This window comes from Muscardinus avellanarius, assembly GCF_963383645.1.
Source record: "Muscardinus avellanarius genome assembly, chromosome: 21".
Taxonomy (NCBI): Eukaryota; Metazoa; Chordata; class Mammalia; order Rodentia; family Gliridae; genus Muscardinus; species Muscardinus avellanarius.
The window spans coordinates 25,782,720-25,794,634 of NC_137807.1; positions in this window are offsets into that span (position 1 = coordinate 25,782,720).

Below are 11,915 nucleotides of genomic sequence, written 5' to 3' on the forward strand. Positions count from 1 at the left end.
AGGTATTTGAATCTCTCAACCCTGGGCATATTGGTATACTCTCCTTGCCAATCAGCAGCTGGCGTACGTCCCCTCGCCTGGTGGGCCAGAAAGGCCTGAGGTTAAGGGGAGTGGTTGGGTTTGTTTTTGGCAGATGATGCAATTGGATGTAACCTGATGAAGGAATTCTTTATCTTTAGGTGTGGGAATGAAGAATGACTGCAGGAATACCTCAAGGCTTTGTGGGTTGAATGAGACAAGGAATGTAGATACCGTAAAAGATCAGAATGGGACTGGCCGGGATCGGAGGGGAAGTCTGAAGTATTATGGGCTGGTGAGGGAATGTCATCAGCATCGTGTGATAACAGTATGAAGGGAAGGGGTTGATAAGTTTTTTGGGCCGCCTCCCGTGCCGCCTGGTCAGCCCTAGAATTTCCCTGCGTTATTGGGGATGAGTCAGTCTGATGAGACTTGCAGTGAACAATACCTAACTGCTGTGGGAGGACAGAAGCTGGGAGGAGTTTGGCCGTCAGTTTAGAATTGATAATGGCTGATCCCTTGGAATTGAGAAGGCCACGTTCCTTCCAAATTGCAGCATGTGAAACTAAGGTATGGTAAACAAACTTGGAATCTGTGTTCAGGGTGAGAGTTTTTTGTGCTACTAATGTACAGGTTCTGATAGCCGCCATTAGCTCGGCCTGTTGGTTGGTGGTATTAACAGGAAGAGGATGGGCTTCTATTGTCTCGGTGGAGGAGACTATGGCATAACCCGCCCGCCGCACTCCATCCAGACGGAATGAGCTCCCATCAATGAACCAAGTAAAATCGGGATCCGTCAATGCCTCACCAGAGATGGTTGAGGGGCAAGGAAGAAAGGCTTCCAGAACCTCACAATTATGTATGGGAGAAGGATGGTTAGTTGTGGCTTCCGGTAGGAAGGAGGCAGGATTTAGGGGTGGGCAGGCCTCAAAAGAAAGGGAAGGATTTGGTTTTTTTGGTGGTACTGGGGGTGGAACCCAGAGGCTTTCTACCTCCGGGCTATACTCCCAGACCTTTTTTATATTTTATTTGGAAACAGGGTCTCACTAAGTTGCTGAAAGCCTCACTAAGTAGCTGAGGCTGGCTTAGAACCTGTGCGATCCTCCTGTCTCAGCCTCCCAAGCGCTGGGATTACAAGCGTGCGCCACCACGCCCGGCGAAAGGGAAGGATTTTGGAGAAAGGAAACTAAGGGAGGTAAGATTCTAGAGGGAGGTAGCGTCTGTAAGCCTTTGTAGGTGAGCAAATCTCTGAGATGATGTGGAGAAAAAATGGTTAAGGGTGCTCCGAAAGTAAGTTTGTGAGCTTCCTTTTGTAGAAGGTGGCCTGCTGCCAGGGCACGAAGGCAAGGCGCCCAACCCTTGACTGTAGAATCTAGTTGTTTGGATAGATATGCGACCGGGGCAAAGGTGGGTCCATACTGTTGGCCAAGAACTCTGAAGCCCTGTTCTCTCCTTTCATGTATATATAGAATAAACCTTTTTTTTTTTTTTTTTTTTTTAGATCTGGCAGGTGTAAAGCAGGAGCTAAAAGTAACGTCTTTTGTAGGAGACAAAATGCCTGTGATGGGGAGGAGGCCAGGGGTTCATGAAGGGGGCCCTTGGCCAGATCATACAGGGGTTTGGCAAGGAGGGAGTAGTTGGGAATCCAGGCCCCAAAATAACTGGCGAGACCCAGGAAGGAAAGAATTTCATTTTTTGTGTTGGGGACTGGGAGAGCCTGGATAAGCCTCTTGTGGTCTACTGTAATATGTTTTTTTCCCTGTGAAATGTTGAAACCTAAATAGGTGCCCAAAGGGAGAGATAGCTGAGCCTCATTTGGTGAGGCCTGATATCCATGTTCGGTGAGGAAATTAAGCAAAAAGACAGTGTCTCGATGGGACTGATTTAAAGAGGGACTGCAGAGCAGAAGATCATCACCATATTGAAGAAGGGTGGACTCGGAGCATAGAGCATGGAATTGGATTAAACCTTGGGCCAAGGTCTGTCCCAAAGAGTGAGGGCTATCACGGAAGCCCTGAGGCAAAACTGTCCATGTGTATTGTGAAGAATGTCTAGTCTGGGGGTCAGTCCAGGTGAAGGCAAAAAGATCTTGAGAATCAGCGGCTAATGGTATAGAAAAGAAAACATCTTTTAAATCAATAACAGAGAAATGGGTAAAGGAGGTGGGAATTTGGGAAAGCAGGGTGTAAGGGTTAGGAAGTAAAGGATGAATAGGCTTTACGGAGAAATTAATGAGGCGTAAGTCTTGAACTAATCTGTAAGAGCCATTGGGGTTTTTTTTTTTAACTGCTAAAATAGGGGTATTATATGGGGAATTGGTTGGTCGGATGTAATGTTTGTTTATAGGGTCCTTATGATTTGTAATCCTTTGAGGGCAGTGGTTGACAGGGGATATTGGGCTTGACTAGGGAAATGGGTAGGCTCTTTTAATGTAATGTGAATTGGAGAGCATTTAACCGCTGTCGGGCTCTGAATATCCCAGATTTCCTGTTTTACCAAATTCTGGGGAAAGGAGGCATCCAGAGATTTGGGAGTCGAATCGGTAAGGAGAAGGAGGAATTGAGTAGTAGGAGGAGGAAGAATAGATATAGTAGCCTGTGGGCGGGAGAGAATGTCTCTTCCCAGGAGAGGCACAGGGCATTGGGGCATGACTAAAAACTGATGAAGAAAAGAGAAATTATCTAAGATTCATGTTATGGGAGGTGTTTGTAAAGGAATTAAGAGTTTTTCCTCCTATCCCGACAATAGGAGATTTAGAGGGATGGGTGGGGCCTCAGAATGCTGTCAGAACTGAGAAAGTGACTCCGGTGTCTAACAAGAAGGTTATAGAGCGCCCATCTACCTGCAACTTGACCCTAGGCTCCTGCTTTGTGATGGTCAATGCTGAGAGGGAAGGCCCACGGCCCCGCCAATCTTCAAGAGCCATGCCCAGAAGGTCCGGGGCATCAGCCTCACCCCCCCTTCGAGAAGTGGGACAATCAGAACCCCAATGACCCTTTTGGTGGCATTTTGGGCATGGAGGTTTAGGGGGCCTGGGGCTAGGGCACACTTTAGCCCAGTGTCCCTCTTTACTGCATTTAAAGAAGGCTCCTGGAGGGGCCCCAGGTTTGAGCGTGTTCTTGCGATTAGCCTGGGTTGAGCCTTGAAGAGCCTGTGCAAGCATTTGGAATTTTGGGCGTTGTTTTTTGTCATCTCTGTTGTGATAGACCTTAAATACCGTAGCCAATACCTCAGCCTGAGGAGTTAGGGGGCCCCATTCTAATTTTTTAAATTTTTGTCAGATGTCAGGATAACTCTGAGTAAAAACATAGGTCATAAGGAGCTGGCGCCCCCAGGGGGTTTGGGGTCCAGGTTTGTACACTGCTGTATTGTTTTGGTTAACTGGTCTAGGAATGTGGAGGGGTTTTCAGTTTTTACCCAAAGAATTTCTTGAATTTTGTCAAAATTAATGGCTCTTTGAGCCTCCCCTCATAGGCCTACACTAATACAAGTGATGAAATGGTCTCTCAGAGCAACGCCACCGCGAGCATGACAGTCCCAGTGTGGGGCTTGTTCCAGGACGGCCTGGGCCCCAATGGGGACCTGAGCATTAGTTTGATGGACCTGATCAGTATAGTTTTGAGCATGTTCCCAGACCTGATGCCTCTCCTCAGGTAGGATGGTATAAGAAAAGATAGTAAAGACATCGTGCCAAGTGAGGCTGTAGGCTTGGGTGATATAATGGAATTCTCTAATATAGGTATCGGGATTGGAAGTATATAGGAGCCTAATTTGGTGTGTATCTGGGACAGATCTGCCGTGGAGAAGGGGATATGAACTCTGATTATGCCCTCTGGCCCAGCCACCTCACGGAGAGCAGTCATGACCAAGGACATGGAAGTGGCCGAGGGTTGAGCGTGAGGTTGAGCACGAGACCTTGTTAATGGAGGGCTAAAGGCTGGTGGAGGAGAAATCTGAGGAACAGGAGGATAAAGACGAGGAGGCGAAGTTTGTGGGGGAGCAGGTGGCTGAGGAAGAGGATCAGGCGCTGGAGGCGCATGTCTATAAGGAGGAGGTTCACTGGCCGGATAGTAATGTCTGACTCAGGAAGGATCTCAGAGGAAGGTTCTCTAGGGAGTCGCAGCAGGTTTGCAGGCTAACAGGACCTGCTGGGGGTACAGGAAGAACACAGATTGGGATGAGCGCGAAGAAGGGAGAGAGCTTCAACGTAGGAGATCTCCTTCCACTTTTTTGTGCGCTCGCAGTAATTAAATCACAGAGGAGAAGAGGGTCAAGGGATCCCTTGGGTGGCCAATGTTTATTATTGTCCAGAGAATAATGAGGTCAATCCTGGGTGGAATATTTAATGAGAAGTTTAGGTTTAATGTCTGGAGTAAGAGAGAGATGGCTTAAATTAGTGAGTAGACATCTTAAAGGGGCGGTATCAGGGATGGAAGAAGAGGACCCCATGATGAGAGGTAGTAGAGGGAGAGAGAGAGCGGAAGGTCCTGGACCAGTAAAAGGAATAAAGGACCGAAATGGGCGTCCCCAGATGGCCGATTATTCCCGAACCCAGTAGGGTCTGAAATGGTTGGAGATGTTTCGGATCGTCACCCGAAAACAGTCCACCGGGGCCGAAGCCGGAGGTCACGAGACACCTAGCTCCAAGATTTCTGGAGATCAGAATGGTATGAGAGTGGTGTCAGAGGGGGAAAGGACCGAGAATGGAGAGAATAACAGGGCCCATTCTTCCATCCCTTTATCCTGTCATTAAAGGAAACGGTAGACTATCATGGGAGTCCACCGTAGCCGCAAGGGCCGTGGTGGGGTGCGGTCTCCTCCCAAGCCTGGCGTCAGGGTAGAGCCGGATGATCACAGTCAGATACCCTGCTATAGCCAGACTCAGGCAGATAGTCTAAGGGGAACTTACGTAGCCAGGGTGACAGAGATGGTCAGGATGGCTGATGGTGGTGGATGTGGGGAGCGAGCGCCCCAAAAGGAGGACGAGGCCAGCCAGCCGGGGGAGAGCCAGGAGGAGGGAGTCCTCTAGGTAGAGGGGTCTCCCTCCCGGGTTTTGGCACCAATGAAAGTCCGGCACAGAAAAGACCCAAGGCCAGCTGTCGGAGATAAGCAAGCAAGCAAGCGCTCTATTAAGACTGCCCAGCTCCCTTTTATATCAGGCAGCTAGGTATTTCTAAAAATTGGAGGAGGTTTCCGCTTGCGCGGAGGACCGTTAGATGTGTGGGGCGTTTGCTGGTTGGGTGACTCATACCCCAGTGAGTGTGTCACTAGAGGACTGGTTGTTAGGCACCCCGTGGCCCCCTTTGGCGGGCTATGAGGTAACCAGCACAATACGGAAGAGAAGCCAGAAAGGCGCCATCTTTGGCATGACTGGGCTGCTTATCCTAACAAATACAAATTAAGAATAAATAAATAATGAAGGGCTTGGGATGTTGCTAGTAGCTAGGAGGCAGAATACCCCTGGGTCCAATCTCCACTACTAAAAACAAACAAAAAACACACATCCCCCACTCCCACCAAGGAAAGAAAAAAAGGGGGGGGGGCTGGAGATATCGCTTATTGGTAAAGCACTTGCCCAGCAAATTCTATGTTCTCGGTGTGATCCCAGGAAACCTATCCTCATTGTTGACCCATTGCTTGTGTGTTTTAGGACCTGGGGATGGAACCCAGGGGCATTCTTTCTCCAAGTTACACCCACAGCCCTATTTTTTATTCCATATTTTGAAACAGGGTCTCAGTGAGTTGCAAAGGGCCTAAGTAGCTGAGGCTGGCCGCGAACCACAATCCTCCTGTCTCAGCCTTCCAGTACTAGGATCCCAAGCGTGTGCACGCCCGGCGGCGCACTGCTTTTAGAAGCCGTGATTTCCTGTGCAGCAGCACTCAGGGAGATGCCTGTCAACAGGCGAGCTTTTACTGCCATGACTCCCTCCACACTTATTAACTGGAAAGCTCATCTAAGGCTGAGCTGTCCCTTCTCCAATGACTACTCTCCCTCCTTGGAGTCTCCGGCTATAGTGTTAACAAACAGAAAATCGCCGGTGGCGTACTTGCTTTTTTAGAACTGATTGTCTGAGCTAGAGCAGGGCCTCTGCAGGAACAAGCGCTTCCACACAGTCCGCTCCCAGCACGGCACTTTCAGGAGTCGGCTCCCGGCGTGCCCCGCGGCCCCGGCTCCCGGCGTCCTCCGCGCTTCCCGCGCTCCCCGCTCCCGGCGTCCCCCGCGCTCCAGCTCCCGGCGCTCCCCGCGGCCGCGGCCCTCCGCGCGCCGAGCCCCGCCCGGGGGCGACCGTTAGCGCGGCCTGGGCCTGGCGCCTGGTCCCGCCCTCGCGGCCAAGCGATTGGGTCTCGCGCCGCACCTCGCGCCGCCTATTGGCGGCCTCTGCAGCCCGCTCCGCGGCTTCGCCAATGAGGGGCTGCTGCGCTCGGGGATTGGCCGCTCGCCCCAAGGCCCGCCCTCCGCTGCCCCGAGCTGCAGGCGGGTCGCCGAGCGAGCCGGGCGGCCCCTCGATGGCGGCGGCGGCCGGGCGCTGAGTCTCCCCGCCTGGGCCGGCCGCAGCGGCGGGGCAGGTAGGTGCGGGCGCGCGGGGCGCCCGGCGGGCGGCGGGGCGGGCTGCGGCCTGCGCCGGGCGCGCCCTGCCCTCCCGCCCCCTCCGAGCCGCGCGCCCGGCGGGGCGGGGCGGGGGCCGGGGCGGCTTTGTGCAGAGGCATGGCCGCGGCGGCGGAGCGCGGGACCGGCCGCCCGGGGCCCGACGCCCTCGCCGCCCGCCGGGCAGAGGCCTCCGCGGCCCATCCGCGGCGTCGCCCTCGGGCGGGAACGGGCGGCCGGGCCGGATCGCCGGATCCCTTCTGTCTTGACACAGTTGAGAACTCGCCCGAGGCCGCACCGGTGCTGGGGCCGAGTGTCGTGTAGATAATCGGGAAGTGTTTGTTGTAACAATGAGCGTGGTAGAGATCAGTGGCAACCTGTTGACAGCGGTACCTGTCAAGTGTCCTCGCGTGGACTGGGGTTTCTCCTGGTAGGAACTGACCTGCGGTCTGCATGCCTGCATGCGCCTTGTTGCCCCATACAGCCATCCCATCCAGGGCTGTTGGCTTTGGGAGGCCAGTCGATAGGGGAGGCCCTCTGCTCCAGGCGAGGAAATGGCCCAGACCCCGCTGGAGGGCGTCTCTCTAAGGGGAGGGGGGAGTGGATGGCCACTCGGAGGTGCCCAGTGAGTGCTGGATGCGAGGTCTGGGAGATGACAGAAGGAACGGATGAGGTCATACTGCTGCTGGGTTGGGCGGGAGGCTGCAGTAGGAGAGGCTTTGAGTGAAAGGCTGCCGCCACAGCGCCGGACACTACAGCTGGCGCCTCCATGCCAGCCCAGCAAGTGGACTCCGGTGAAGGGCGCTGTCCAAGTGTGTCGATTTACATCTGCTGGAGTCCAGGGGAGCCGACTGGGTCTGCTGCTGGCTGGCAGTTCCAGCGCAAGGCAAGGCTTGCATCCCGGTGTTGTGTCCACTGGAGCAGCTTGGAGGCACTCACTGAGTGGGTGGGCATGGTCCGGCACACTTCTCAGGGTTGCTTTACAGTCTCACTGTGACCTTGGGGTGGGCATGTGGTTTTGATCGGTTTGCCCAGTTTTGGCCTTCTCTTCTCATAGCTCCTCTCCTCCTTGTGATGTCATCCAGCCTCTTGGCTTTAATGCCAGCTTTCCTTCACATCTTCCACACCTCCATTGCCAGCCCTGGCCTCATCCTTCGGAGCCCCAGCCTCACATTTCAAGCCTTTTCCATATTGCCACACAGCTACTCTGATGCCAAGTAGCCGTGTCCAAACCAAACTCCAGTCTTCAACTACACCAAAATGATCTGTGCGTGTGCATGTGTGCGCGTGTGCGTGTGTATGTGTGTGTGTGTGACTGGAAATTTGAACTCAGAGGGGTGTTCTTCTGAGCTATACCCCCAGCCCATTTTTATTTTTTATTTGGAAACAGTCTCACCAAGTTACTGAGAGCCTCACTAAGTTAGTTGCTGGCTTTGAACCTGTGAGCTTCCTTTCTCAGCCTCCCAAGTACTGGAATTACAGGCATCACCACCAGGCCCAGGGCTCAGGTCCCTGAGCCTTTTAAAAGTCACTCTGGCCTGAGCATGGTGACACACTCTTGTTATCCCAGTACTTGGGAGGCTGAGATAGGAGGATCACAGGTTCTTGGCCAGCATTAGCAACTTAGTGATGTCCTCCACAACTTAGTGAGACCCTGTTTCAAAATACAGAATAAGCTGGGCATGGTGGTTCATGTTTTTAATTCCAGTACTTGAGAGGCTGAAACAGGAGATTCACAGGTTCAAAGCTAGCCTCTGCGACTTAGTGAGGCTCTGAGCAACCTAGTGAAATTCTGTTTCCAAATAAGAAATAAAATCAGTCTGGAGGTGTAGCTTGGAGGTAGAATGCCTCTGGGTTCCATCTGTAGTGCCAAAATAATAATAATAATAATAATAATAATAATAATAATAATAATGACTAAAATAGGACTGGGTTATAACTTAGAAGTAGAATGCCCCTGGGTTTATTCCCCAGTAATAAAGAAAAAAAACAAAAAACAAAAAACAAAAGTTCCCTGGTCTCTTTCTAACCCTTTGTGCATTTCTCGGGAACCCCAGTTGGGTTATATTCTGTTCCCCCAGCTGACCCTTTCTCAGCACTGCAAGCTGGTGTGCTGATGTGCTGTGCGAAGCTCCCTAGAGGGCCTCAGCTCTGTTTGCCCTAACCTTTGCTCCCCATACCCCCCCCTGTGGCTTTGCTGGACACAGTGATTTATAATTTTTTTTTAACCTGAGATTGAACCCAGCATTTTACCTTTGAGCTACATCCCCAGCCTTTTTAAGTTTTTGTTGTAAAACAGGGTTTCCCTAGGTTGCTGAGAGTCCTGCTAAGTTGCTGAGGCTGGTCTGAAACCTGCAATCTTCCTTTCTCAGCTTCCTAAGAACTGGGATTACAGGTGTGCACCAGCACAGCCCCACGGAGTGATGCTTTATATAAAACGGAGGCAGTCCAGAATCAGACCAGCTGCCTGCACTGCCTCCCTGCTGTGTGGCCTTGAGTGAGCTGTTTAGCATTTCTGTGTTTGACTTCTCGGGCAGTGCTCTGTGAGAACTGAGGTGTTGCAGTGCCTAAAGTGCCTAGAGCAGGGCCTGGCTGCCACTGCTGTCCTGGAGTCACGTCAGATAAAAGCCAGTCTCAGCCTGGCTTAGTGGTACGTGCCTGGAGTCTTAGTATTGGGAAGCTGAGACAGGAGGCCAGTCTCAGCAACTTAGTGAGACCCTGTTTCAAAATAAAAGTAAAAAGGACTGGGGTCAGCCCCGTCACCAAGGGGGGGAAAAATGGAACTTTGCCTGGCCTGGGCAGTTGTCACCCCCTCTCATCATGCAGCCCTAGTGGCCACACCACACCTCTGCTCCAGGGCCTTTGCGCGCTTCCTGGTGTCACCTGGGATGTCCCCGCTTTCCACCTGTGCTGCCACCCTGGCTCCCTCCCCTCTGTGCTTCCCTTCCCCAACACTAACTGGTTTGTTTTAGCGTGAGTGCTTAGCAGCATGTGACGTGGCAGATGCTCTTGTTGTCTGCCCACCCTCACACGTGCTCATTGAAGGGCAGGGGTTTTGCCTGTCGTGTTCTGCATATAGAATGAATGGTATGTGTGTGCATACCATATGGAAGCTGTTTAGCAAATACTTTTTTTTTTAGGGGGTGTACTGAGTATTGAGCCCAGTGGCATTCTACTCTGAGCTATGCCCCAGCCCTATTTTTTTTTTAAACAGGGTCTAAGTTACTGAGGGTGGCCCCAAACCTGTGATCTTCCTTCTTAGCTTTTCAATTACTGGGATTACAGGTATGTGCCAACATACCTGGAACAAATGCTGACAGCTTACAGAGGGAGAATCAGGAACTTGCCCAGGACTGCTCACCACCGAGCTCTGGGGCTGGGAAGCTTTCCTGCTCCTGCAAGGGGCTTATTCTCCCTCTCCATGTTCCCCGAACCTATGTTGTATATCTCTTTAAGGCCCCCTTCTGCACCTGTTATCATCTTTGATTTGGGCATCTATAATGGCTGCTTCGTGTGTGTGTGTGTGTGTGTGTGTGTGTGTGTGTGTGTGTTTTCCTAGGTCCCGTTACCACTGAGATCCATCAATTTAATATTTGAGATAGGGCTCACAAAGTTTCCCAGGCTTCCCTCAAATGTGGGATTCTCCTGCCTCAGCCTCTTCAAGTAGCTGGGGTTATAGGAGTGTACCACTGTGTCTGGCGTACCAATCTGTCTTTCTTCTGGGAATGTGCTTGGGCCTCCTGTGTGCTAGGTCTCAGCTTTTCATTTGCAGCAGGCTTCCCCATCTGCTTGTCCCACAGTTTGTCTCATACTCCCATCTCCCTTGATCTTTTTCAGTTTAGCTATTTTTGTGTGTGTATGGTGCTAGGGATTGAACCCAGGGCATTCTACTGCTGAGCTACACTCCCATGTCTATATTATTTTTTACTTGGAAATGCTCTCACTAGGTTGCTGAGAACCTCACTAAGTTGCTGAGGCTGGCTTTGAACCTGTGATCCTCCTGTCTCTGCCTACCAAATACTGAGATTGAAGGTGTCCACCACCACACCTGCTCACTTAAGCTTTTTCCGCTCCAGGATTGCAGGTAGACTCCTTAGGGTCTGTGCACGCAGGCTGGGCTCTGCGGGCCTTGTCCTGGTTTTAGTGAAGGTCTGTTACACCGAGCGGGCTGACCTGTGTGTCCTCAGCAGTGTCTTGGTGGCCGGGAGCCTGGCCTGGCCCTCTTGTGTCTCCTGCTTGCTGGCTGCAGCTCCTTCGCTCCTCATTGCTGCTCCTCTCAGGGTCTGCTGTTCTCTGCTGAGCTTCCTAGAGCCTAGGTACCTTTGAAGGACACACCTTGGGGAGGTATTGTGTTAAATTCCCATTGAATTCAGAAGTTTTAGAGCATCCTGGGTTCTAACAGTCCAGAGGTCAGTGCCCTTCCAGCTCAGTCCAGGTCATGGGGACCTTGCCTCTTGCTTGCGGGAGCCCTCCCTCAGAGGAGACGACCTAAGAGGGTTTCGGGCTTTTCTCACGGGCCCCTCTGAAGCACAGCCACCACACTCCGTCCTTCTTCAATGGGTGGTGTCTGTTGTCTCCTGCTCTCTCTTGAGTCTTTGGAATACGAGTTATGTTACTTGCAACCAACTGAGCTGTCACCTGTGGGTCAGCCGTGCGTGCGTGTGTCTGCACCGGTGTGCATGGCATGTGCATGTGTCTCTGCACGGTGTGGGAGTGTTGATGCATGTGTCTGTGTGTCAGCATGTGCTTCTGCCCTGCTGATGGGCTTGTCCACCCTGGACCTTGGGGCTCTGGCCACCCTCGACCCGCCTTCTCCCCTGTGTTGCCCCTTTTATTGTGCTTCCTCTGTGGTGAAGTTTCCCGGAGTCGCACCCTCCCTCTCTGGTCGCTTCCTTCCTGTGGTTTGGCGCTCATCTCCTTGCTAATGACTTGTCCTGCCAGATCTCTGGGCCAGCCAGGCTCTAGAGTGGTGGCCTGGGCAGCTGTCAGGCAGTTCTTCCTGCAGCGCCCCGTCCTCCTCTCCAGGCTCCAGACCGGGTGCTGGAATGCATGTGTTCCTCTGGGGAGAGCCTTCCTTGCCTGCAGCACCTCCTTTTGTGTGGTCTCCACCCTCGTTGGGTCAGCAAGCACAGTCAGTTCTGTGACACTGTTCTTGATGTATCCAGAACCTCTTTCTCACCTTTGTCCTTTGGGAGACCATCCCACACCTGGGTGCAGCTGCCTGTGCCTGGCACAGCCCCGAGTCTCCTTTCAAACTAGAGTCACTTCATTGGTGACTCATTATTGCCCCGGGGTGGAGCCCAAGCTCCAG